The sequence below is a fragment of the Microcaecilia unicolor genome, chromosome 4, assembly GCF_901765095.1.
Source record: "Microcaecilia unicolor chromosome 4, aMicUni1.1, whole genome shotgun sequence".
Lineage (NCBI taxonomy): Eukaryota > Metazoa > Chordata > Amphibia > Gymnophiona > Siphonopidae > Microcaecilia > Microcaecilia unicolor.
In genome coordinates, this window is record NC_044034.1 from 84150922 (window position 1) to 84177568 (window position 26647).

Sequence of the window (26647 nt, forward strand, 5' to 3'; positions counted from 1 at the left end):
TTTCCCTCCTCTTTCACCCATCCTCCCCTCACCACCCTCCTTCTCCCTTTATCTTTTCTCCTCCTCTCTCCTCTTCCACACCTCCATCCTTCTCATCTCTTTCCTTTCTCCCCTTTACATGCTCATATCTCTTTTCTTCTTCCTTCAATCTCCCTCCCTCTCGTCTTCTCTCCTCCACCTTCCTTCTCCCCATCCTCTTCCTTCACCCTTCCTCATGCTCTTTTACCATTTCTTCCTTTCACATCCTCTCCTTTCCTTATCTCCCTCTCATCTTAATAGTTCTTTCTCACCGCTCCTTCCTCCTTTTCCACCTCCCCCACCCCCAGTCTCTTATGTCTGCCTTTCACCCCCATGCTCACTCATACTTGGTCCCCTGCCTCCTCATCACCCTGGCTCTTCTTTCCCTCACCTATTCCCATCACTCTCCTAATCTGCCTCTCATTAAAGCTCCTGTCCCCATGCCTCCCTTCAACTCACCCCAAGCCAGCACAAATAGTGGCACCTCCCACAGCATCAACTTCCAGTAGTAAACGGGGCCAGTCTGTATTTGCAGCAAGATCTACTGGAACTTGCACAACTCTGGAAGCTGAAGCTCTGTGTAGGGTGTTTGTTGCACAGGGGATTATTAACACCCACTCATTATTTTGGCTTCCTGCCTGCCTGCACATTTGCTCCCTGGGTAGGGGAAGCTGAAATTTATATCTGCCACTGTAGTCCCTGGCCAACTCATATTGGAGCATTTGCACTGGTACTGTGGTGGCAAAGGGGTGGCAAGTCATTTTTTGGAAGTGACACTTGCCACCCCCAGAGCAACCCCTACTGTTGAGGCTGGCATGGTGGCTTAACGGCAAGTGCTGGGCATTGATATGCAAGGAGGCCTGGATTTGATTCTCAGGCCAGGCTCCCTGGGCTGTCTGGGAATCCTGTGGATGAAGCATCATTAACCCCTTGGTGGGAATCCCACTTAGTATTCAATGGCTACACCTAAATTTAAAGGGGTGTTTAATAAGGTGCAGTAAATAACTGTTGCTAAATTTACTATAGTAGTCACCAATCTGGGCAGTGGAGGAGTGGCCTAGTGGTTAGAGTGGTGGACTTTGGTCCTGGGGAACTGGGTTTGATTCCCACTGCAGGCACAGGCAGCTCCTTGTGACTCTGGGCAAGTCACTTAACCCTCCATTGCCCCAGGTACAAATAAGTACCTAAGTCGCATTGAGCCTGCCATGAGTGGGAAAGCGCAGGGTACAAATTAAAAAAAAAAAATTTGCAGGGTTGGCCCAAGGATATCTGATGACCTAGGTGAACCCTCAGCTATATGTTCCCCTTGAACTTGGGGCAGCTCAAGACCCTCCCCCTTTTGTCCAGCATGTCCCCTTCCTTTCCTTACTCCCCCATACTCCAGAATCTCCCCTTCACCACTCTACACCCCACATTCACATCTCCTCTCCCTTTCCTTACCCTTTGTCCAGCATCTCTTCCCTATTCCCCGCACTTGCTGTCCTACCTCTTCCTGGAACTGGGTGGAAGTGTTACATCCTGCTCCCCTCTGACACTACAGTTCCCTTCAAGGGAGGGAGGAATGTGTCAGTGCTTGAGTGCAAGTCTGTGTTTAATGGCCCCATACTAGGACTGAGTCTAACTGCAACTTCAGCCCAGGTCCAGGAAAAGGTGTGGCAGCAGTGATGGGGGCAGGGGACATTGGAGAGGGGACACTATAGACCGGTGAGTCTGACGTCGGTGCCGGGGAAAACGGTAGAGGCTATTATTAAAAACAAAATTACAGAGCACATCCGAGGACATGGATTACTGAGACCGAGTCAGCACGGCTTTTGTGTGGGGAAATCTTGCCTGACCAATTTACTTCAATTCTTTGAAGGAGTAAACAAACATGTGGACAAAGGGGAGCCGGTTGATATTGTGTATCTGGATTTTCAAAAGGCGTTTGACAAGGTACCTCATGAAAGGCTACAAAGGAAATTGGAGGGTCATGGGATAGGAGGAAATGTCCTATTGTGGATTAAAAACTGGTTGAAGGATAGGAAACAGAGTGGGGTTAAATGGGCAGTATTCACAATGGAGAAGGGTAGTTAGTGGGGTTCCTCAGGGGTCTGTGCTAGGACCGCTGCTTTTTAATATATTTATAAATGATTTAGAGATGGGAGTAACTAGCGAGGTAATTAAATTTGCTGATGACACAAAGTTATTCAAAGTAGTTAACTCGCGACAGGATTGTGAAAAATTACAAGAGGACCTTACGAGACTGGGCGGCTAAATGGCAGATGACGTTTAATGTGAGCAAGTGCAAGGTGATGCATGTGGGAAAAAAGAACCCGAATTATAGCTACGTCATGCAAGGTTCCACGTTAGGAGTTACGGACCAAGAAAGGGATCTGGGTGTCGTCGTCGATAACACGCTGAAACTTTCTGCTCAGTGTGCTGCTGCGGCTAGGAAAGCGAATAGAATGTTGGGTATTATTAGGAAAGGTATGGAAAACAGGTGTGAGGATGTTATAATGCCGTTGTATCGCTCCATGGTGCGACCGCACCTTGAGTATTGTGTTCAATTCTGGTCGCCACATCTCAAGAAAGATATAGTAGAATTGGAAAAGGTGCAGCGAAGGGTGACTAAAATGATAGCGGGGATGGGACAACTTCCCTATGAAGAAAGACTAAGGAGGCTAGGGCTATTCAGCTTGGAGAAGAGACGGCTGAGGGGAGACATGATAGAGGTATATAAAATAATGAGTGGAGTGGAACAGGTGGATGTGAAGTGTCTGTTCACGCTTTCCAAAAATACTAGGACTAGGGGGCATGCGATTAAACTACAGTGTAGTAAATTTAAAACAAATCGGAGAAAATGTTTCTTCACCCAACGTGTAATTAAACTCTGGAATTCATTGCTGGAAAATGTGGTGAAGGCGGTTAGCTTAGCAGAGTTTAAAAAGGGGTTGGACGATTTCCTAAAGGACAAGTCCATAAACCGCTACTAAACGGACTTGGAAAAATCCAAAATCCCAGGAATAACATGTATAGAATGTTTGTACGTTTGGGAAGCTTGCCAGGTGCCCTTGGCCTGGATTGGCCGCTGTCGTGGACAAGATGCTGGGCTCAATGGACCCTTGGTGTTTTCCCAGTATGGCATTACTTATGTACTTATGTACTGTTCTCCTGCTACCCCTCAAATGCTGCCTTCTTAGGCAGATGCCTAGTGACTGGGCCGGCCCTGCCAACCTGCACTAATTCATCATAGCGAAATTTAATATGGAAGTCACTAACCTGTTCCCACAATAAGTTTCATATTGTGTTGCTGCAGCCAGGAACATTATGGATTCCTGGCCACAACAATGCAAAGACAATGGATCCCAAGTCAAGCCTGGGGCCAGGGTAGGTACCAAATCACCCACACACCAATCACATCATCCCACCCTTGATAATGATGCTCAGACCTTCACCCCCAACAAACCCCTCTGATCATTCCCCCACCCCAAAACACATCCTCACCCCCAAGGGAGACCCACGCCCCCTCAAAAGACACTGCAGAACACCTTCCCCCTCAGCAAACAGCCTTCCCTCCTCCAAAAACACTCCTAGACCCCCATCTCTCCCAGAAGAAACCCCACTCCCCAAAGACCCTCCCCCAGGACCTACCAGGGGCTTCCCTGGTATTTATTGGGTGGGGCAGGAATGATACCCAGTCACTCTTGCCCCACTGGACAAAATGGTTCAAAATGGTTCCATTTATCCCCTAGTGGTAGCCTCCTTCATTTGCATGCTTTGCATCTCATTATTACATATTTCACATTGTGCAAAAAAAGATGCATTTGAGGCAAATGACGTAGGAATTTGACTTCTGACGTGCATTAAGGGGGTCAGTTCTATACCTGGGTACCTCCAATTAGACACCCAGAGAGTGTCTGGTAACAGACTATTTTATAAAGGAAAATAGGTGAATACTTTCCTTTATAGAATACTAATATAATCCAGGATATGCACACCTAACATTTAGGTGCTCACACTAACACCATCCATAGAGCTGAGGGTCTAAGTTGTGCGTAACTTACAGTATTCTGTACGTTATGAATGTGAAAGGCCTACCTATGTCCCATCCATGCTTCACGCCTGTGTATTACCCCCTTACAAATACACACTACGCAGGTAATTACAGAATGGTGCTTAGTCAGAAAACTAGTTTCTACATGTATAGGTACGCACATACACATATATGAAGCTAGTATATATGCGTAGAAATGGGAGTGTTTAATTTTAAGACTTGTCCCATAAGTGGCAAAAATCCAGTGTTATCCTCGTAATGCACATTAGTAACTACTCTCCTTAGGGTTTACACAGCTGAACACCAGAGCAAGCAGCAGTTAGTGGCCCCTGGCCAAAGCTGCTGTTAAACATGCAGCAGCCCAGGACAAAAATTTCAAAGAGGGCCCCAAATTCCACCAGTAGCCTGCGTCTCTTTCAGATTTAGCAAAGCTTGGAGACCCTCTGTAGTATGGAGCCCAGGACAACTGCTCTGTTTGCATCCCTCTAACATTCGCCCTGTCCTTGGCTGAGTACTGTTAACCAAGAAGGCTGCGTAGAGTTACGAAAGGAATATTAAGAAGGGGGAGGGGCCATAGGCAGATGCCAACCAAGGCTCACAGTAATGTCACCTAGTACAACTTGACTGACTGAAACTGGAATGTCTACACTGCAAAGAAATCAGCAACCCCTTCACCTTGTACAGTCCCTCAACACAGAGATCCCTCAACCAAAACATGTGGGAGCCACCAGAAAAGCATAAGGTCCTTTGAGATTCCGTGAACTCGTATCCAAAATGTGACAGACCAACTGTCATCCAAAAATTAATAACTCGGAGCACATTTCCATCTTTTTAATAAGGTATGACTGGGTGACTCAAGGCTATGCACACAGATTAAAACAATCAAGTACATAAACCAAGAATATATTGAATATTATTATTGTGCTAGTGTGGGAGAAGACATTAGTCATCACATGATTCTTTCTATAGAATCAATTTAGTGCTTTATTTTACTAAGCTCACAACATATTAAAGTGATTATTTCATAATACCTTTCATTGTGTACCAGTTAACAATGTACAAACATGGAGCTGAAATAGTACTGGTTTCTTAAAGCCCAGCTGAACATATAATTTCATTTCTGTAGCTCAAAGCCTTTTCATAAACTATTGCTGGGCAGTAGAGTGTGGCATAACAATAACTTATAAACTGGGCCGAGTTCAGGTATTTATCATTTATAAATCTAGGCATTTATTTCTTAGGCACTTTGATATTTTTGGAGAAAATTAGTGTGTGCAGGTGTTTTTGCATGAAGAACAAATATTTCCAGGTAAATTTTGGATAAAACAGTATAGTAGCCATATTAGTCCACTTATAAAGGTAATCAATAGAAATAAAAAAATGATACCTTTTTTATTGGACTAACGTAATACATTTTTTTATTAGCCTTTGAAGGCAATACCTCCTTCTTCAGATCAGATCATTTCTGATCTGATCGAAAGCTAATCAAAAAATGTATTAAGTTAATCTAATAAAAAAGGTATCTTATTTTTGTTTCTTTGTTTTATTTGTATTTCTTACAATAAAATTTTAAATGGACTCAATTTTGAAACATTTCCAACGTTTTAAAGCTTTTCTAAACCTGTAGTTAAAGTTGATTAAAAAATGGCCTAACACAAACAAAAGAAAAGAACAAACAAAACATAACAGAGAAAAGACTATGAGGTTGCCAACCCAACTACAGGTTGACTAAACAGGCAAACTAAGTCCTGGGTTCCACTGCCTGCACGGAGCAGTTGTTATGGTTTATTAAGATTTTCAATGCTGTCTTATCTGGCGCACGGGTCCAGGCGGTTTACAATCTAAAGTAAATTAGGGAAAGAAGTTCATTTTAATAACAGAAAAGAGTTCCATTCACTGAAGAACATTAGTAAGAAACATGAGATAGACATACATGAGTCAGTCAACGGCAGTTTGGGACTAAAAATGGCCAAAACTGCTGTGACCCATGTATAAGTCAAGGTTCCCTTCCAGCCCTCCCTCCCTCACCTGGTCCTGCACCCTTCTTTACCTCTCCTCTGCCCCCAAGTTCAGCATATCCCCCTCTCTCTCTCTCACCCCCCCCCCCCACACACCCCTGGGTCTATCCTAAAATGTATTTTTCTCTACAGGGAAAGGGGAAAGGGAATTGGGACTTGATATACCGCCTTTCTGTGGTTTTTGCAACTACATTCAAAGCGGTTTACATATTCAGGTACTTATTTTTGTACTGGGGCAATGGAGGGTTATAGAGGTCAACGACTATGGAAGCAGCAGCAATACACATATGCTGCCTGCGGCCTGACCTGGAAACTATCCTCTAAGGGGTCCCACCCCCCCCCCCCCCCCCTCTGATGCAATTTCCTCTTCCATCGAAGGTGGGACATTTCAAAGTAAAGGCTCCGGGTCAGGCCAAAGGCAGCGTATATGTATTGCTGCGGTTGCCAGCAACCTCTAAAGATAGAATGGGAAAATTAGGTTCTTACCGTGATAATTTTCTTTCCTTTAGTCATAGCAGATGCAGCCATTACAGATGGGTTGTGTCCATCAACCAGCAGAGGGAGATAGAGAGCACACTTTTTTCAGTGCCTCATACCAGCTTGCTCCACTGCCTCTCTTCAGTATTTGAAGCTTCCAAAGCAGTATGGCAAACCGCAATGGGAATAACATGAGCTTTCCTCACAGCGAACGATGGCCCTACAACAAAGGGCATTAACTCAGAATGGAGGGAATGAAACATCCTCCCGGAGGGCATAACCTCATCCTCCACTGAGACATAACTGGAGGGAATAAACTCATCCTCCAAAACATGAAACTGGAGGGAATTAAGTCATCCTCCTTTAATTGAACAAGAATCCTGAAGACTGTTTTCCGACTTTCTCCCAAGGACGGAATCTCCAGGAAACACGAACAGAACCTGAAATAGATTTACAGCAGATAGCATCAGACAGGGAGGGATCATGGCTGCATCTGCTATGACTAAAGGAAAGAAAATTATCACGGTAAGAACCTAATTTTCCCTTCCTTGTCATCAAGCAGATGCAGCCATTACAGATGAGATGTATCAAAGCAATCCCTAGATAGGGTGGGAACAAGCCACACCACGCGCCAGCACTTGCGCTCCAAAATGTGCGTCCCTCCTGGCAGCCACATCCAGCCTGTAATGTCGGGCAAAAGAGAGCTTAGAAGTCCCATGTTGCTGCACTACAAATCTCTTGAAGAGAGAGTGCTCCAGTTTCAGCCCAAGAAGCGGAAATTCCTCTAGTGGAATGCGCCTTAAAGGCATCAGGAGGAGGCCAGCCGGCAAGCAAATAAGCTGAAAAGATAGATTCTTTAAGCCAGTGGGCAATAGTGGCTTTAGATGCTGGAGACCCTCTGTGAGGACCTGATAGCAAAACAAACAGATGATCAGAGGTCCTGAAAGAGTTAGTAACTCGGCAGATACTGCAGCAGAGTCCTGCGCACGTCCAACAGGTGCAATTGCCCAAAAGATTCTGGAAACTCCTCCTCGACAAAGGAGGGCAAGAAAATAGGTTGGTTTAGGTGAAACGCTGAAACCACCTTAAGCAAGAAGGAAGGCACGGTCTGAACCGTGACCCCGGACTCTGAAAACTGCAGAAAAGGGTCTCTACAGGACAGCGCCTGGAGCTCTGACACCCGTCTCGCCGAAGTAATGGCCACTAACAAGACGGCCTTCAGTGTCAAATCTTTCTCTGAAGCACGCCGAAGCGGTTCAAAGGGAGCACCCTGAAGGGCCTTCAGCACTAGTCCCAGGTTCCAAGCTGGACAAGGTGCACGCACGGGAGGACAGAGCCGAAGCACCCCTCTAAGAAACTGTGCCACATCCGGATGAGCAGCTAAAGATACGCCTTCAACCTTGCCACGCAGGGAGGCCAACACTGCCACTTGCACCCGCAGGGAATTATAGGCCAAGCCTTTTTGTACACCATCCTGCAAAAAGTCCAGAATCGGCGAGACAGGAGCCCGCAGGGATGTGATCTCTCTGGAAGTACACCAGACTTCAAACTGGCGCCAAATCCTGGCATAAGCCACGGAAGTGGAACGCTTGCGGGCTTGCAGGAGAGTGGTAATTACTTTATTGGAATAGCCTCTGCCTCTCAATTGCGCCCTCTCAATCGCCAGGCCATAAGACCAAATCGGCCGGCATCCTCCATGGTCACCGGACCCTGTGACAACAGGTTGGGAACCAGAGGTAACTGAAGGGGATCCTCTACGAGCATCTGTCGGAGGTCCGCATACCAAGGCCTCCTGGGCCAATCCGGGGCGATGAGAACCACTTCTCCTGGATGCAGCCGAATCCACAGGAGCACTCGCCCTATCAAGGGCAATGGAGGGAACACATACAGTAGGCCCAGAGGCCTGCTTGTCGCCATTAGATCGATCATGGGCTTGCCCCACTTGGCACATATCTGCAGAAACCCTTCGTCTGCAAGTACCTACTCCGCTGGATCAAACTGATGCCTGCTTAGTTAATCGGCTTGCACGTTGCTCTGACCTGCAATGTGAGCTGCCAACAGAAACTGTAGATGCAGCTCGGCCCAGTGTCAAATTTGTTCGGCCTGCGCGGCTAGAGCTCTGCACTGAGTGCCGCCTTGTCGATTTATGTAGGCCACTGCTGTCGTGTTGTCCGACATCACTCTGACAGCCAATCCATCCAGGGTCACTTGAAAGGCCAGAAGCGCCTGAAACACCGCTTTCAACTCTAGGCAGTTGATGGACCACTCCGACTCCTCGGGTGTCCATAGACCCTGGGCATGCTTCCCCTTGCAATGTGCGCCCCAGCCTTTCAGACTGGCATCTGTCACCACTAGGCACCAATCGGGGAGCGCCAGTGGCATTCCTCGCCGCAACATGCTGTCTGAGAGCCACCACTCCATGCTGAGTCGGGCCGCAGGGAGCCAAGAGAGTCTGCATTGGTAATCCTGAGATACTGGAGACCATCTTTGGAGTAGAGCATACTGTAGAGGTCTCAGGTGCGCTCTCACCCAGGGCACCAGTTCCATGGTGGCCGTCATCGATCCAAGCAGCTGGACAATGTCCCAAGCTCGCGGGCGGGGCATCCTCAGGAGCAGACAGACCTGATTCTGAAGCTTGCACCACCTTTTCTCGGGTAGGAACACATACCCCGAGGCTGTGTCGAACCTGGCCCCCAAATATTCTAGAGACTACGAGGGGGTCAGGTGACCTTTGGCCAAATTGACGACCCAGCCCAGAGATTGAAGTACTGAGACCACTCTGGTTGTTACATGCTGACTCTCTGCAGCAGAGTTTGCTCGAATGAGCCAGTCGTCCAGGTACGAGTGAACCCGAATACCCTCTCGCCTTAGAAAGGCAGCTACTACCACCATAACCTTCGAAAAGGTGCGGGGAGCTGGAAATGCTTTCCCATCACCGCAAACCTCAGAAACTTCTGGTGCGGGGGCCAAATTGGAATGTGCAAGTAAGCTTCTTTCAGGTCCAGAGACGTGAGAAACTCTCCTGGCTGTACCGCCGCAATGACGGAGCGCAGGGTTTCCATGTGAAAATGCCGCACTCTCAGGGACTTGTTTAATTCTTTTAAGTCCAGAATAGGGCGAAAAGACCCTCCTTTTCGCGGCACCACAAAGTAGATGGAGTAGCGGCCGCAGCCGTGTTCGGCGGGAGGTACCGGGGACACGGCCCCTATCTGAATCAGACCTTGTAAAGTCTCCTCTACCGCCGCCCGTTTGGCGGCAGAACCGCATCGGGACTCCACAAACACGTCTCTTACAGGGGCGTCGAATTCTATTCTGTAACCGTCTCTGATCAGGTCCAAGACCCACTGATCTGAGGAAATGTTGGCCCACTCCTCGGCAAAGAGGGAAAGACGTCCTCCGATGACAGGACTCGAGGAGAGGGCCGGCGCACCATCATTGAGAGGGTCGCCCCTGAACTCCAGGCCTTGAGCCAGTGGAACGTTTGTCCGAGCGAAAGGAGTTCCTCTGCTGAAAACGGGCACGAGAACTGAACCCAGCAGAACGCCCCGGGCGGTACCTTCGAGCTTCACGGAAGCGAGGTCTGTAAGAGGAGTGGACCGCCGCACCCTTAGAGGAAGGCCGTGGCCTATCTTCGGGCAAGCGCTGAGGTTTAGCCTCACCCAGGCCCTTCACAATTTTCTGAAAAGGGCTCCGCTCCATCACCGGGCTGTTCCACTGCCTGTTGCAACCAAGCCAGGCAGGCTCTAGCAGCATAACAACTGCATGCAGACGCCCGAATAGTGAGACCTGCAATTTCAAATGACCGTTTAAGTGCTGATTCCAGTCTACGGTCTTGAATATCCTTCAGGGCAACACTTTCTTCAACAGGGAGGGTAGTTCTCTTTGTCACAGCTGTGACTAGGGCATCCACTTTAGGCATAGCAAAGCGAGCCATATGCTCCTCACTCAGAGGGTATAATTGCCTCATAGCCCTGGAAACTTTCAAAGGTCCCTCGGGGTCAGCCCATTGAGCCGAAATAAGCTCTTGGATGGAGTCATGCAAAGGAAAGGCTCGAGCAGGCTTTTTGGTACTAGCCATCCTAGGATTCACAGAGGAGGCTGTGCCACTGGCAGGGTCCTCAATAGAGAGAGCCTGCAGGGCATCAGAAATAAGCGCCGGCAGCTCATCACGGTGGAAAATCCTCACTGTGGAGGGATCGTCCAGATCCTGAGTCACTTCTGCACCAGACTCTGGCTCCTCAGACCATGAAGGCCTGCCAGAGTCCTCCGAATCCTCGCAGCCCGACCATGGGGGGGAAAATGGAGGTGCAGCACTCTCTGAAGGGGAATGAGCCCTTCTGCGCTTCATATTCTGCCAATTATCAGGGAATAATGCCTCAGAGGGCATACCCAGGCTAGAATCCACCGGGGGGGCATTAGAAGAGGCCCATGCCGGGCTTTGTGGGAGAGCTCTTTTAAGCATGTATGCTTTATGCATTAATAAGACAAAATCAGGGGAGAAAAACTCACCCTGGGCACCCGGATCTCTGCCGGGGCTAGTAGCTCTCATATCAGCCTCACTCCGAGGCCTCCCCCCGGGCTCAGGACTCTCCGTCTCAGCGGAGGTCACGCCATGTGGTAAATTCAAAATGGCGCCCGCTGCCAGCTCAGAGCGCGAAGAATCGTCGCTCACCATGCTCGGACCGGCTCTAACATCTGTACAGCACGATTTACAGAGCCCCGCTGCTGATCTGCGCTTGCACACTTGGAACAGCGCTTTACTGTCTCCGCAGCCATCGCCGAAAACGGCGGTAAAATTCAAAATTGCCCCGATCGCGGGCCCACCCCGGAGGAGTCAGAAAACACTCTTACCTCACTGGACCGAGTATCACAGCTCCAGTCCCACAGAAAAAGACAAGGAAAAACCTCTTCTTTTTTTTTTTTTTAACGCTGTGAGGAAAGCAGAGGTAAATAGAACTCCAGAGGCTCAGGTGAGTGGGAAAGGCAGGGAAAGGGCGAACCTATGTGCCTGCATGCACTGTTGGTGGGGAAGGACAGGGAAAGCTAAGCAATGTGTCCACATCCACGGAGGTATGGGTAAGGCAGGGAAAGGGCGAACCTATGTGCCTTTAAAGTGAAGCTGCTATAGCCTCCAACACCCCTGCTAACAACTGGCAAAAGCACAGGAGCAACCTCCAGGCAGATTTTAGATGGAGCTCGAAGCAGCTGCAGCCACTCTGCTAGGGGAGATAGAGAATACTGAAGAGAGGCAGTGGAGCAAGCTGGTATGAGGCACTGAAAAAAGTGTGCTCTCTATCTCCCTCTGCTGGTTGATGGACACAACCCATCTGTAATGGCTGCATCTGCTTGATGACAAGGAAGAAAGATATTGTACGGTAGACCAGGGGAGTGGGGGGGATACTGAACTGCAAATGGGAAGGAGGGTTCAGAGAAGGATGGGGATGCTGGACAGCAGGGGGGGGGGGGAGGGTTTAGGGAGAAATATATGCTCATGAAAAATGACATGGATAAGATAACCCTGTTTTAATGAAACCATTTTAAAGACTACATTTCTCAACATATACATTATTTATTTATTGCATTATACATGGTAAGTAGCTTAAAGACTGTTATTACAACTGTAGGACTAATTTCCTAAGACCTGATCTCAGACTAACTTCCCAAAGGCTCAAACAAATAAGCAGATTTTTAAGGCTGTCTTAAATTTCCTGTAGCACATCTCTGCCCAAAGTGAAAGAGGAAGACTATTCCACAAGGCAGGTGCTAGAAAGAAAAATGCAGCATGCTTTGTGGATTTTAACTGAGGTAGAGAATGGCCTGGAAGTACTAAGTGGTCCTGTTTGCTCTATTAGGTGCCTTTTTACTAAGTTGATGTAAAATGGGCCCTGAGCTAGTGGCAGCGGCCATTTTTGCCATATGCCAGGGTCCCTTTTACCACAGCGGGTGAAAGGCCAAAAACAGAAATGGCTGTGCGGTAAGTTCACAGTTGCCATGCAGCCATTTCAGGGGGGAGAACTTACTGCCACTCATTGAGGTGGTGGTAAGGGCTCACGTGCTAACCCAGCATGAACCGGGCAGTGTGTGCAGCACTGTCCAATTACCACCAGGTAACCCCTGCATTAGAAATTCATACCTGATTTTCTGTAGCGCTGGAAAAGGTACGCACAGGCAGTGGAACTACTACCAACACCCACGTTAGGCCGGCGGTAGTTCCAGGTTGCCACACGGCAACCCTTTAGAAAAAGGGCCCCTTAATTTTCCTATTAGCCCTCTTTTGCAGTCTCCACTCCTTCACTCCCATCTTCATCCCTATTTTTTCTCTTGTACCCTTTACCAGGGGCGTAGCTATGTGGGGCCACAGGGGCCTGGGCCCCCGTAGATTTGCCCCTGGACCCTCCCTCCCGCCGCCAACAACCCGCTGTCACCTACCTTTGCTGGCGGGGGACCCCAACCCCTGCCAGCCGAGGTTCTCTTCTTCCCAATCCCTTGCAAGGTATCGTTCTAGTCTGACGTCCTGCAGGCCCTCCCGCAGAAGTCTGGCTACGCCCCTGCCCTTTACATGCCTTTGTAAACACGTTCTCAAAAGTATCCGCAATAGTGCACATTCTTTCTCACAAATTTACAACTACTCCAAAGAAGGTATGAATGTGTGCGCATACTCCCCCGGATTCTATATGTGGTATCCAGACTTGCGCACCCCAGATAAGCGAACAAAATAATCGGGTAATGAGCAGGGGAAGAGACGGCTGAGGGGAGACATGATAGAGGTATATAAAATAATGAATGGAGTGGAACAGGTGGATGTGAAGCGTCTGTTCACACTTTCCAAAAATACTAGGGCTAGGGGGCATGCAATGAAACTACAGTGTAGTAAATTTCTTCACCCAACGCATAATTAAACTCTCCGTTGCCGGAGAAAGTGGTGAAGGCAGTTAGCTTGACAGAGTTTAAAAAGGAGTTAGACAGTTTCCTAAAGGAAATGGACTTGGGAAAAATCCACAATTCCAGGAATAACATGTATAGAATGTTTGTACATTTGGGAAGCTTGCCAGGTGCCCTTGGCCTGGATTGGCCGCTGTCGTGGACAGGATGCTGGGCTCGATGGACCCTTGGTCTTTTCCCAGTGTGGCATTACTTATGTACTATGACCATTAGACCACCTGAGGCAGGGGCCTTGGGCAGCATTCTTTTGGGAGCGGCATCTCCCCCTTCCTTCACCCCATTCCCCGGGTTTACCTCATTTTTTTGTTCTGTTAAAGCCTAACATCAATTTAGTTTTTCCAGGGCCGTTAATCAATAGGAATTCAGCAACCCGATGTGACATGCTCTCTGATTGGTTGATGGCCATCACCTACCAGTCAGTCAATACCTTCTTCAGCTTGTAACTAAAGGGAAGGGAAGGAGACGTATTTGGAATTTTGTTTGACAATTTTTTAAAATATAAATGTATAATGTCAAAGAAGCTTCCCATGAAATCAGCTGTATTTGAGCATTTCCCCGTAACTCAAGATGGAAAATATTTTCTGTGTCAGTGTATGACCCAGATGCCATGATGCCAAGATCACCACATATTCAAGCAGCAATAAAAATGCTGCTACAAGAGCTTCCAATCTTAAAAGACATTTACAGCGCTTTCATCCATAAGTATTCAAAGCTGCGAGTAAGGATAACAGTAAAAGGAAGGAACCAATGCTCAGTACTTCCAGCAGGTAAAGGATCAGCAAACATCACAGACATCGCATATGCTGTGTTGTGCACTCGAGAATGGCACAGGGACAAAATCTGTCCCATCCCCAACCCGTCCTCGCAAGCTCAGTCCATGTCCCAGCCCCATCCCTGCGAACTCTGTCCCCATAAGCCTCAAAACGTTATGTAATACAACACCAGAAATATAGAAAGAGATTTATTAACTCTTGTATTGTGAAAAATATAAAGATGGCACATGCCAGGGATGGTGTTAGGGCAACTGCCCTTGGCCCCTGACTAGGGAGGGCTCCAAGTCTGCTAGAAGCTGAAGAAAAGTGCAGCCTGGTAGTGGGCTTTGGGTTTTCCTCCCAAAATTCTGCCCTGGGTCCCAGCTATGTCTAACGCTAACTTTGGCAAGATGTACACTTCAATCACAATAATCACAAAATAGAAAAGAACATTATTTTTTCTACCTTTTGTTGACTGGTCATTTTATATTTAAAGTCATAGTCTCAGGTTTGGGTTTCTGCTTCCCCCTGTCTTCCCTTAATTCACTCACCAAGTTCTCCTGTCCATTTTACATCTCTTCTCTCTCCATTTCTGTGTCCCTATCGTCGTTCCCCCCCCCCCCCCCCCCCCCCCCGCATTCAGCATCTCCCTTCTGTGTCCCTTTACTTCCCTGTCCAGTATCTCCTCCTGTGTTGAACAACATCTCCTTTTTGTGTTTGCATTGCCTCTCTCTGTCCATATACCATCCCCAGGCAGCATCTTCCCTTTGTGTCCCTGTCCCCCCTGTTACCTCCCTGTGTCCAGTTTCTCTCCCTTTCTAACCCCATCCAGCATCTGGCTCACCTGCCTGCCCTCTTTCCCTATCTCCTTCCCACTGTGTGTTCAGTATTTGACTCCCTCTTCCTTCATCTCCTTGGTCCAGCATCTCTTTCTTCTTCCATCTAGCCCCCCCTCCTCCCATGGGTCCATTCAGCACCTCTCTCCTTTTCCTCCTCCTCCTCCAACAGGTCCAGCCAGCACCTCTCTCTTTTCCCTCCAGGCTAAGCCCTATCCCCTCCTACCACGGGTCCAATCAAACCCTCCCCCCCCCCCACATTTCCCTCCAGCGCCCCTCTCTCCTTTCCCTCCCATGGGTCCAGCCAGCACTTTTCTCCCCTCCCCTCCTCCTACCCACGAGTCTCACTTATAGGTTCCTGCAGCCAGAAGCAATTCACAGTCAGAGGCTGTCTCCATGGCCTTCCTCCTGCCACATCCTGCCCGCTCCACTGCAACTTCCTGTTTTGACACTAAACAGGAAGTTGCAGTAGAGAGGGCAGAATGTGGCAGAAGGAAAGCCAAGAAGACAGCCTGTGAATGCAAATCACTGCCGGCATGCATGAACCTGTGAGACCCGCAGGGAGGAGGATGAGAAGGGAGGAAATGATTTTTTACCACAGGAATAAAGCTTTTTACCATTCCCATGGGGTGGTAAAAAGATTTGTTTCCACATCCGTGGTGATTATAGTACTGCCATAACCGTGGACTTACCACAGTTTACCGCTGTATATCTACGGTAATGGTAACGGTATCCGTATCATTCTCTATTGTGCACACTCTGCAGTTGGCAATAAGAGACAAGGACAGGCTTCTGCTCTGATTGACAAGGTGAGGAATGTAGTTATTGCTGCCAGAACTCCTAAAGTTGTTTCTATTTTGATGAGATGTGCTGGAAAAGTGGCATTTACTGATCAAGCCATACACTAAAAACATAAGAACATAAATATTGCCATACTGGGACAGACCAAAGGTCCATGAAGCCCAGCATCCTGTTTCTAACAGTGGCCAATCCAGGTCACAAGTACCTGGCAAGATCCCAAAACAGTACTATACATTTTATGCTGCTTATCCTAGAAATAATCAAAAAATATAGCAAAAAATGGCAACCCTCCACCACTTATAATTTGAACCATACACAACTGTCAGTGGAGCAGCTCACACTTATTTATGCTTTAATAAGGGGATGTCTCATACTGTCACACAGGCACTTCTTTTTTGTGCTTCCTTAAAGCCTCAGCTTTAGTGACTCAGTTATAATCATCGACTACCCCCAACCACCGATAGTGCTGTCAACCACCTCAACATAAGTGTTCTGCAATAAATTAATCCATGTTTCAACTGTGCTTATATAACAAAAGCACTATAGAAATGATTACTAGTAGTAGTAGTAGAAGATAGCGCAGAAGCAAATGCTGGCCTTATCACTGAAAACTTCTTACGTTCAAGGAGAGGGTTTCCTCTGCATTTCTCACATTAAACTGCCAGTTTTGTGCTCTTTTCGGAAGGAAGCCCGTGCAGCCTTTAAGTGCTGAGAGTGAGAAACAAAGGTGTGCGAGTCCAAGCAAAACCAAAAGTAAAAGTCTGTTGTCCTGTGCTTAAATATAAGCCTTTCAAACATTTAAATGCAAACAATTTTTGAAAAGCTTTTTTTTTTTTTGTTTAAAGCAACTTACCAATTTTACAGGAAAACCTTGATCTGAAAAGAAGCAATATCACACAAAGAGGGGTTTACATTACATCAGAAAACAAACAAAGAAACATCTTAATCCACTCCTTATTTTACACAAAAGAAACAAAGAAATCAATAAAGTGATAATCCTATCTCAAGTCCACAAAAGGAAGGCGAGGCAAGGAACAATTCAAAGAAAGCCTAAAAGAAAAAGCAGAAAGCCAATACCAAGCTAAATATACGTTTACAGAGTAGATGTTGTTAGCATCGGTAATGGTGCAGGAGGGGTGAAAAACAGCTTAGAGACCAAGAGAATGAGAAGGTTCGAAAAAGATATATTTTACTGACTGCAGCTTTACCACACGTTTACAAGGAAAATTAAGCCAAAATATACCCCCTAATTGGAAAATACATGGACACAGTTTCAAAAAGGATTGACGCTTCCGTTGAGTTTGTCTGGAGATATCAGGGGAAAACTCTGACCTATGATTCAGGAATAGCTCTTGCCTGTGACGAAAAACAGCCTCAAAATCCAATCTCGAACTGGTTGTAGAACAAAATCCACAATCAACGTAGCCATCTGCATTCCCATAGTTTCACCTTCCATCGTCTGTGTTAAGTTCAAATTATCAAAAGGTACTTCGGACCCCTCTGTTACTGGATATTCAGAAGATTTATTACAAAAGGTGGCAAATATACTCAAACTAAACTGGCTTGCAGGCCAAGTATTAAAAATATATTTTTTTCCTAGGTTCAATGCTTCGATAATACATGCTCCAAGTGAATTTTTTGATCCAAAGAACTAGCGTTATAGCAGTTGAGAACGTCAGAGTCCTCTGACTGGCTGTTAGATCATTGGCGTCTCTGATAAATAGGAGCACCATTTTTAATATTACAAAGCTTTGGTTACTGAAACAGAGAATGGAAGGGTGAGCCCATGATAATCATCAAGGCAAGTCCTGGACAGTTCTTATACTAATTTCAACTGTATTTTTGCATTTTTAGAAAAATATGATAGAGCATCTAGAAGAGAAGCATTTTAGATGCCTGGCTAGAGACGGCAGCTCCTGACGAAGCGATATACAGCAAAACAGAAGGGCTCTGTAGAGCTTATGCCGTGCTGAATACAACGTTTGAGTTTATGTCCTGCTGAGTGCAGTGTTTTCACCAAAGCTAAGGGCCCTGTTTACTATGGGCATCTCTAGCGTTAGCACGTGCTAATTTTTAATGCACACTAAAAACGTTAGAACACCTATAGCGTGGCTTAGTAAACAGGGAAAGGTTATATAAAGTTATATATAAAAACTGAACTGAACAAACAAATAATTTAAGATATAGAAAATAGAATGGGGTAGGTTTTCAGACTCGTGATGTGGTACACAGTAGCTATGTTATAACTGTAGCACTGTTTTTACTGAATTCTTTCCTCCACCTGAATTAATATATGAATTGGTGCAAATAAGTAGCAGATGGAGTTGAATAGCCCATGTTGATAACTTCTTCTCTCAGTGCTTATGGGGATTTCAATGCTATCAACCATATCCATTACTTTTTTGGGCTATTATAATCGCCAAGCTAGCTTAGAAACACAAGGAAAGGATAGGTAGCCTGGCCTGGCACTGTACTTCCACAGGAACCCAGCAGGACCTACATGCATCACCGCAGGATCCCCGCGGACCTGGAAGGGTTCCCCACAGGAGTCCTGCGGGAACTATGGGATTCCCGATAACCCTGTTCCCATGCTGCTCTCTACTTTGAATATCTACCCCAATATTTTTAATTTAGTGTTAGCACTTTTATTCTCCAAAATAACATCAAATCAGAGGACACAGCAGGTTTTAGGGAACTGATGTAGTTCTTAAAGCTGAAATAAAGACTAGGGAACAATTCAATAACAGGGTGCCTCCAAGTAGGCTCCCTGAGAATATACACAGTGACAGCCTACTACATCTGGGTGCCTGGATTCCATTAAAGAATACTAATGCAACCCGGTATCAGTGCACCTTACATTTACATGTTCACAATTACACCAGCCCCAGACCTGGCATAACTGCAGTTACATCAGTGTGGGCGAAACATATTGTCACGAAAGGTCTAGATCCACCTGGGGTTACCCCTTGGCCACTTAGACGGTCTATCCCCACCACAGCTCAGGTCCACTTACACCTGTCACTCATGCTCTACACTAGCACCCTCCTCCCACTGACTGGGTCACAACCGCCTCTGGGCGAGTCTCCCGCTCTCAAATTTCCCCCGTGATTTCTAGGTTACCGGAGGCCACACTACCAGTGGTCCCACAGTTTCCAAAAAGCACTCAAAGACCCAACACACAAACCACCAGGATTCTTTATCAGTCCAGACAAGCAGGGCAAACAATTGTGTTTGTTCTCATAAAAATATTGAAGTGTGGACCGAAAAAGTGCAATTAGCAAACAGTAAGAAGTAACTGAAAAAAGTAGATCAATCAGAAAACTAAACATTTGTTTACTTTCTAAAAAGTACCTGGAGAGATCAGGACATAGAGCTGCTCACCAGTTTTACAGGGCTTCAGCAAAGAGCTTTCTCTATCTCTTCTTACGGGCTGAAACTGGAGAAAAAACCAGTACAAATTAAAAAATAAAAACTCCAGGGCCAATCAAAGCCCAGTCAATAAGTTTTAAAAGAGAGCTGGTAACATCACTATAGGCATTTCCTTTATCTGTAGGCTACCTAAAAGAAAGAAAAGTCAGTTCTTTTTAACAGCTTAAAACATAACATGCACCACCTGCTGGCCAAACTAGAGAAATGCACTTCAAGAATTAATAAAGGCAGTTTTACAGGCTTAAAACACACATATGTCACTTACTCTGTAAGTTACACATGCAAATAGGAGCCCCAACCACTGCCTGCCCATGCTCTACCCATGTGTATGCCACTCTTGCACTTATGCACAATACTGCTTACGCATGCCCTCACAAACTAGTGCTTAGGTGCACTGCTAGCACTTTCATGGGTACATATACACTTTACATGCGCAAAGGGCAAATAGATGAGGGTGCCGAGTTATAGAACTGCCCTTCATGGAAGGGCTATAAATTCCCCTTGTTACTGCAAATAAGATCTGCCCCAAAACGATTTCTAACTACCAGCCAGCATCCACCGAACAACTCAGAACTAACACTGAGGCCAATTACTTTCAATGAAGAACTGAACCACAATCACTGCTAACGGCTTTCGTTACTGGAAACTGACAATGTAATTCATCTACTATTCATAGGAGAGGGTGGCAGAATGTCATTCCTGGCAAGTTTCTTGCAATTTACTGGATTCTTACGCTGTCCTATTTATACCAGTTCTTTGGGTTTGCATACATTTGGCTCGGATTACATCCCGAAGTCCAACCACTGCGGTGATTTACACGGTGTGCTGAATCCTATCAGTGCTAGTGTTCCCTGTGCAAATCAGTATTTCTTCATTTGGCTTGGGGGGGGGGGGGATGAGAGTGTAGCTGCTGCCCACTGCATTAAGGCCCTCATGATCAAAAGCAAACTCTGGCGCTAGAGGCTGTTAACGCCATACTAGCGCCAGAGTTTGCAGCCGATCCATGATCAGAGCCCTCGAGCGCCTGAAACAGCGCACTCGAGGGCTCTCAGCGCAAGTAGCATGCAAATGCATGCTAAACAGGGCTTCTAGCGCAATTAGCTTGCAAATGCATGCTAATTGGCACTTAACGCATTCACCCCAATGATCAGCGACCAGTGCGCCAAAGATTGGGTCGCTGGCTGCAGCAAAATCAACGCCAGCTCCGAGCTGGCGTTAGATTTTGCGGATCATTGGGGAGGAATGGTGAGCCCTGTCCAGCATGCAGTTGCATGCTGGCAGGCCCCCCTTCCCCCCCCCCCCAAGGCAAACGCGAAATCGTTGATTGGCCGCCTCCGGCCAAAGGATCTCCTACTGTGATCCATCGAAGGGGGGGGGGGGGGCTGGAGGTCCGGTGGGAGATCCTTTGGCCGGAGGCGGCCAATCAACGATTTCTGGGGGTTTCGGGGGCTGGAGACCCACCGATCCTCCAGCTCCCCCCCCCCTGTCAGTGGGTGGGAGGGTGGGAGAGGGTTTGGCCGGCAGCGGCCACGACGTTTTCTGGGGGTTTGGGGGAGGGGGGGCCTCGTTGTTCGGGCCTCGGGGCAGGCTGTTTGACAGGTTTGGGCTTTTGACAGCCCAGACCTGTCAAACAAGTGCGGGAGGATTGTGCTGAGCATATGCTCAGGCGCAATTCTCCCGCACTTCAACATGATAATCAAAGATAATAGCGCTGCTTAGATTTGCATGCATTATCTTTGATCATCGATGCAGAAAAGCCCTGCGCTGTCCCGACGCTATTTTTAGGGCGCTGTTTGGAACAGCGCAGGGCTTTTGATCATCTGCCTATAAGTGCTCAGTCTCAGGAGCCCCACTGTGCATTCCCCTTAGGATAATCAAGCTCATTGCCAAATTATTCTATAGATACTATCATATGTCCTACCTGCTTTCAACTGCTTATTTTTTCCCCTTTCAAGGTCAAATCAATCTGTAAGTCTTGTTGCAGTGTTTTTGCAAAATCTGAGGACCTGCTGTTGAATACATTCACTATGTTAGAACTCAGAGAAGCAAAATGTAAATATACTTAGTGCTAAAATTGAAGTCTGTATGAGAAACCAAAAGGTGCAAAGATTTTGCACATCTGTTGGATAGCACAATTTTGAAATAGATGCAAAATCAGTCACTCAATAGATCCAAACCCACAAAGTGTATCAAAACTCAACATTTCTATATAATGAGAAAGTAATATCAATGAAAAAGTGCAATCTGAAAACGCACATCTTTTGCCCATGTAATTAATTTCCTGCAATTTCTGGAAAGGATATAATTGCACAAGCCCAAAAAACAAAAAAAACACAAAACACCTTGGCATGTTTACCCAAAAGGGCAAAATGAAAGAGAATGTTCAAAATGAAAGAACTAAGACAAGTTCAAGGAAACTAAGTTTTTTAAATTCTTTTTTTAACCCCACTTTTGCATGAGACTTAAACCTGATTCTACAACTTTTAGCAATCTGCAGCAAGACAAAATAACCCTTTTATAGTTTTGCTCAAAGAGAGGGATACTGCGCCCCCCCCCCCCCCCCATGTTAGCTTTCAGTTGCCTCTCAGGCTTATTTTCAAAAGGGATCGCCGGCGATCTTCCGACATAAATGGGGAGATCGTCGGCGATCTCCTGATCCCAGCCAAATCGGTATTATCGAAAGCCGATTTTGGCCGGCTTCAACTGCTGTTTCGTCGCAGCACCGGCCAACCTTCAAAGGGGCATGTTGGTAGGGTAGCAAAGGCGGGATGGGGGCACGGGTACGAGATGGCCGGCTTCGCCTTATAATGGAAAAAAAAAGAGGCCGGCTCAAACGAGCATTTCACCAGCCGGACTTGGTCCATTTATTTTTAGGACCAAGTTTAAAAAAAGTGCCCCAACTGACCAGATGACCACCGGAGGGAAGCGGGGATCACCTCCCCTTACTCCCCCAGTGGTCACCAACCCCATCCCACCCCAAAAAAAAAAAAATAAAACTTTTTTTGCCAGCCTGTATGCCAGCCTGAAATGTCATACCCAGCTCCTTGACAGCAGTATGCAGGTCCCTGGAGCAGTTTTTAGTGGGTGCAGTGCACTTCAGGCAGGTGGACCCAGGCCCATCCCCCCCTAACTGTTCCACTTGTGGTGGTTAATGTAGAGCCCTCCAAAAAACCCCAAAACCCACTGTACCCACATGTAGGTGCCCCCTTCACCCCTTAGAGCTATGGTAATGGTGTAGTGTTGTGGTGAGTGGGTTTTGGGAGGGATTTGGGGGGCTCAGCACACAAGGTAAGGGTGCTATGCACCTGGAAGCTATTTTTGGGGGGTTTTAAAAAACTTTTTAAGTGCCCCCTAGGGTGCCTGGTTGGTGTCCTGGCATGTGAGGGGGGCCAGTGCACTACAAATGCTGGCTCCTCCCACGGCCAAATGCCTTGCATTTCGCCAGGTTTGAGATGGCCGGGCCCAGTTTCCATTATGGCTGAAAAACGAAGCCAGCTATCTCATATAAACCCGATGATCCTTCTCTAAACCCGGCGAGCGATTTGGCTGGCGCCAAGCGTATGGGCTCTGCCCGCTTATGGCGCAGGCCCCGAAGATGGCCAGCTATCGATTGGCGCCATTCAATTATGCTCTTCTCTGTCACTTTGCACCTTGTTCAATATATCACATATTTTTTAAAGTTTTCTCCACCAAAATCATTTCTAGCTTTTCGGATGGAATAAGCAGTGCTCAGCACCTAACACAAATTATGCAGAGCTGAAATACATTTTAGTTTGGGGGGGAGGATTTCGATGGGTTGTTTCTCTGCCACACTGATGAAGTTATAGATTAAGGAACTAAAAACAGAAGGGAGACTAATACTTTGCTTCATGTATGCCCCAAACAACAAACAATAGAAAAAAACATAAATCCTCAAACTGTGTGTAGTGTAGTTTGTTCCTTTCAATGGTTGATTTGGTGAAATGTTTAAGTCTTGGAAGGCTGGGAATTCAGTGTATTTGGACTGGGAAATTTTATATTATTATTAATGCATTTAACTCGTGCTTTTTTCCAAGGCAAGTTCATTCAGGAATAGTAGGTATTTTTCTCTCTCCCTTGTGGGCTCACAATCTAAGGGGTCCTTTCTACTAAGCTGCCTTTACACAAGTCCTTCCCGTGCACTAACGCCATTTTCACCATGGCCATATAATGTCCTATTTTCTATTTATTTCATTAATGGCCATGCACTAATGTTACTATTAGTGAATGGCCATTGAAAAGAATTAATGTGGGAGCAGTAAAGGCTCTTGGGGTAACCCTTTGGTAACCAATGTGAACTAATGTACACATGATAACTGGTTACAATTTCCACACCCACTCTCTGCCCATGCCACACCCCCTTCCCCCCAAATTAAAGAAAAATAAATACTGCACATGCAGACGGCAAAAACTAACACAGTACGCTTTAGCTCATCCTACACAGGGTCACCAAGTGACAGAGCCATGCCTAGGGCAGGACCGCCCCCTCCCACTCAGGATGCAACTGCCACTGCCATCTCTCATGCACTCAGTCAGCCACCCCCCTCCACCCCCACCTTCCTATGACAGTGTGTCTGCTCCTCCCCATCCTCCAAGGGGTGCCCAGCTCCCTGCCCAGCTCCAGGTTATTGTCGCGTTAACGCAATCATCCGGGTCCCGACAGAAGCAGGATATACACACCCCCAATGCCAGGCCCGAAGAATTCCCCCCCCCCCCCTCAACAGCCCTGATCCTGCGTTAGGCAATTAGTGCCTAACACAGCTTTGTAAAGGGCCCCTAAATTTGTAGGTGAGGAATGGAGGGATTAAGAGATTTGCTCAAGGTCATAAGGCACCACGGTGTGATTTGAAACCACCTCCACACACACCCCCCTCTCAGACCACTGCTCTAACCATTGGGCTACTCATATTGTCCTATCCAAATGGGATTACAAATTTAAGGTACAGAAACTGCTATTTTAGGAGACAATTATTTAACACTCCATGCTGCCCCTTACCCATCTCCACCCTATATTTAGTAGAAATAAAACACTTCAGATGATGACCAAGCAAAGCCCCGCCTGCACTCAGGATTCTCCTGTTTTCTTCCCACTAGTGATGATTCTCCTAATGCACTTGAGTTCTGCACATTATCGATCAGAACTGCTCCATACAAAAAAAATTGCATTCAAAGGATGGGGAACTTCTTCCCCCCCCCCCCCCTAAATGATTCAAAACCTTGATATGTGTACTGAAAAAAAAGATAAAAGGTGAAACAATGCTAGGGTCTGCACATGAGGAAAAAAAAAGCCATGCCAGCTCTAGCCACCACCCTAGATAGGGAGTAGCCTGGACGGACAGACTGAACAGTTGCAGTTATGATTGGGAGTTCCGAGCTTGCAAAATAATGTATACAACTAAGTTCATTTCCTTAAATTTTCCTCTCTTTGATTTCTTTTAATAATATACAGGTTGTCTGGTGAAGGGTTTTATCTTTCTCTTCTGCGTAATGCTCGATTTGAGCACTCACAAAGGGCATCTTAGATTACATTTCTCCTTCCCTATATCTTTCCCATATGCAACACTGATTACGCACATTAACGACGTAATTCGCTATTCCACTTGCAGGTGTAATGCCACATGGCTTTCTTTCAAAAATACGTGCATCCTACTCAAGGAAAGCGAAAAAGAAAACAGGTACAAGCGATGGTGCGGCAAAAGATCAGAATAAAGTGTACGTTACTAGACCTCCCCGTCCTCTGTCTACATGAGTGATGATTAGAAGCATTTTGCGAGCCCAGCCATCCAGAGAAATAGTTTCCTTGGCGCTCCTCCTCCTCCTCCTTTCCGATCACAATACTGGCGTCAGTTTGTCTCCTGTATCTGTCCCCTCCCTCCTCCCCCCCTGCAAATATCTTCTAGCACACACACTAATATGAACGCCAAAAAGGAAAGACACAGAGCTCCAAAAAAACAGGACGACCAGCAGCTCTCACAGCCTCGCCAGCCAGACAGTGCATCGCTCGCAACTTTCTCTACATCTTTCAGTAGCTACAAATTCAGAGCAAATGAATCAATTGCGCCTGGCTACAGTTCAGGAGACTTCTCGATCCATTGCCATCCGGACCAGAGATTAAATCTGCCAAGGCGGGATGCCTCCTCAGGACACTTTAGTTTCTCTGAAAATTCGCGGCTTATAAATGTACGTGCAACCACGGGTACAAAATGGATCAATCCATACATGGGCGCCTAGAACTCTGTACACGAGCGCTGCTGCTGCTCTTCTTCTCTCTGCCGCCCCAGCCCATCCTCCCCCATGCTGTAGTTGCCTATCGCGTCCTCCCAGCACTGCCCCTTACCTCGCTGTCGGGAGACCCAGTCCCTCGTAGTGTCGGTACTGCCTAGCCGCAGCGGGGAGTGAGAAGTCAGCCGCCGCCACCGCCGCTGCTGCAGCAGGAGTAGTGGTGGCCCCCGGCGGCGTCAGTCAGGCTGGAGCCGCCCAGCAGCCTTCTGGCTATATTAGTGCGCCTGGCTGGAAGCGGCCCAGGACCTGTCTTTACTCACACACCCCCACACGCTGCACACAGAGAGATAGCTAGGCAGATAGATGCACGTAGTAACAGCATGCACGCTACATACACAACAAAAGGGTGGCACTGAAATAAAGGTTAACAGCTCACAACTAGAAGGTGATAACTTTTTTAGTGGACTATTAGCGTTCAAGAGCTAACACCTCTTTTCTCTAATCGATGACGTTACCAAAACCTGCCTAGATTCCTGTAGGTTTCATTTTGTACTGTAGTTATAACCAGTCGTACTGTGAAGGGAAAGTCGTTTACTACCAGGTGGGTGACTCGGGGACAAATACATTATGCACTCTTTTGTATTACAGATGAGCCCCTAGCAGGCTGTATCTGACAGCCACACCCACCCCATCCCCCTTAATCCTTCACTGCCATTGCTAATTCCTAAATTAGATTACTTCTAATTCCCACATTTCCAACTCAGGATCAGGGTTGCCAGGTAGAAATTTTTTTTCCAGCCCAATCCGGGCCAGAAACCAGCCCAAAACCCGCCCAAACACAAACCCCGCCCCTGACACCCCCACCCCCGCGTCACCGGCCCCGCCCCCGCCGTCACCGGCCCCGCCTCCCACGTCATCGGGCCCGCCTCCCCGTCATCGGCCCCGCCTCCCACGTCATCGGGCCCGCCTCCCTGTCATCAGCCCCGCCTCCCCGTCATCGGCCCCGCCTCCCACGTCATCGGCCCCGCCTCCCACGTCATCGGCCCCGCCCAAAACGTCACTAACCCCGCCCAAAAACGTCACTAACCCCGCCCCCCGCGG

At 47.2% G+C, this 26647-nt stretch overlaps 1 protein-coding gene across 2 annotated transcripts in view; it reads right to left on the reverse strand.

Moving 5' to 3' along the window:
- Positions 1–25895, reverse strand: part of SMAD9 (SMAD family member 9) — a 103363-nt gene extending 77468 nt beyond the window's left edge. Inside the window, exons 1-2 of one of the 2 annotated variants that reach the window (XM_030200387.1) lie at positions 25662–25895; positions 19229–19313 (exon numbers count right to left, since the gene is read on the reverse strand). The gene's annotated coding sequence lies outside the window, so the exon portion shown is untranslated. The remainder of the gene's footprint in view (positions 1–19228; positions 19314–25661) is intronic. The other variant, XM_030200388.1, reaches the window with a different exon arrangement.
- Between the last annotated feature and the right edge of the window lie 752 nt (positions 25896–26647).